The following is a 1,635-nucleotide window of genomic DNA, read 5'->3' on the forward strand; positions in this document are numbered from 1 at the left end:
GGAAGGAATACAAATATTCACTGTACCAAAAAAACTGGTCAATGTTCGACCACTTCAGGAAGTGGTATATGCTGAAGAACGAATGGTATTCAAGAAGTCCAAGCTGCACTGAAGGTATTGGCAAAAAATGAGGCTCCTAGAATTGACAGAATACCAATTAAGATGTTTTAACAAACAGATACAATGTTGGAGGAGCTTACTCGTCTAAGAGAAGAAATTTGGAAGACAGCTACATGGCTGCTGCCTATTACATAGAAAGGTGATCCCACATGGAAATTATTAATATAACACGCAAGTAAAATTTGCTGAAGATAATTAAAAAATTGTTGCAGCAGTACATTGACAGGGAACTGCCAGAAATTCAAGCTGAATTCAGAAGAGGATGTGGAATGGGGTATATTATTACTGACATCAGATGGATTTTGGCTGAAAGCAGAGAATACCAGAAAGATGTTTATCTGTGTTATATTGACTATGCAAAGGCATTTGACTGTGGATCATAACAAATTATGGTTAACATTACAAAGAATGGGAATTTCAGAAAGCTCAATTGTGTCCATGTGGAACCTATACATAGACCAAGATGCAGTCATTTGAACAGAAAAGGGATAACTCATGTTTTAAAATCAGGAAAGGTGTATTCAATTTGTACTTATTCAATTTGTATTTTGAGAAAATACTACCAGCAGCTGAACTATAAGAAGAAGAACTAGGCATCAGGATTGGAGGAAGACTCATTAACAACCTGCCATATGCAGATGACACAACCTTGCTTGCTAAAAGTGAAGAGGACTTGAAGCACTTACTGATGAATATCAAAGACTACAGTCTTCAGTCTCTTTGCTGCATCTAGTCCAAGAATGAAGACCATTCTCAGCAACCAGACTGTTGACATTCCAGAAAATGTCAACATCACTCTGAAGGGATGCACAGTTACTGTGAAATGCCCCAGAAAGAACCTTGCAGAGGGACTTCAATCACAGAACTCAGACTCCTTGGAAAGAAAAAGAAGAGGGTTCACATTGACAAGTGGTGGGGAAATGGAAAGGAACTGGCTACAGTTCACACTATCAGCAGTCATGTACAGAACACGATCAAGGATATTACACTGGGCTTCTATTACAAGATGAGGTCTGAGTATGCTCACTTTCCCATCAACATTATTCAGGAGAGTGGGTCGCTTGTTGAAATCCGAAACTTTCCGGGTAAAAAATACATCCGTAGTGTTCGGATGAAGCCAGGTGTTGCTTGTTCAGTATCTCAAGCCCAGAAGGATGAGTTAATTCTTGAAGGAAATGACATTGAACTTGTATCAAATTCAGCTTCTTTAATTCACCAAGCCACGACAGTTAAAAACAAGGATATCCAAAAATTTTTGGATGGTATCTATGTTTCTGAAAAAAGAACTGTTCAACAGGCTGATGAGTAAGATCTAAGAGTTGTCCAGCTACAGAAACAAGGCCAGATGATTCCTAAGACTTACAGGTGATATTTTTAAGATGCAATAAAATTCATTTATTCAAAAAAAAAAAAAAGACTACAGCCTTCAGTACAGATTAAGCCTCAACATGAAGAAAACAAAAATCTTTACAACAGGACCAACAACAACATCATGATAAATGGAGAAAATATTGA

General features: G+C 37.6%; 1 pseudogene; it reads left to right on the forward strand.

Moving 5' to 3' along the window:
* Positions 1-372: 372 nt before the first annotated feature.
* Positions 373-1,429, forward strand: LOC100675185 (large ribosomal subunit protein uL6-like; annotated as a pseudogene).
* Positions 1,430-1,635: the final 206 nt, after the last annotated feature.

Source organism: Loxodonta africana, chromosome 22 (assembly GCF_030014295.1).
Source record: "Loxodonta africana isolate mLoxAfr1 chromosome 22, mLoxAfr1.hap2, whole genome shotgun sequence".
In the NCBI taxonomy this organism is placed as follows: Eukaryota; Metazoa; Chordata; class Mammalia; order Proboscidea; family Elephantidae; genus Loxodonta; species Loxodonta africana.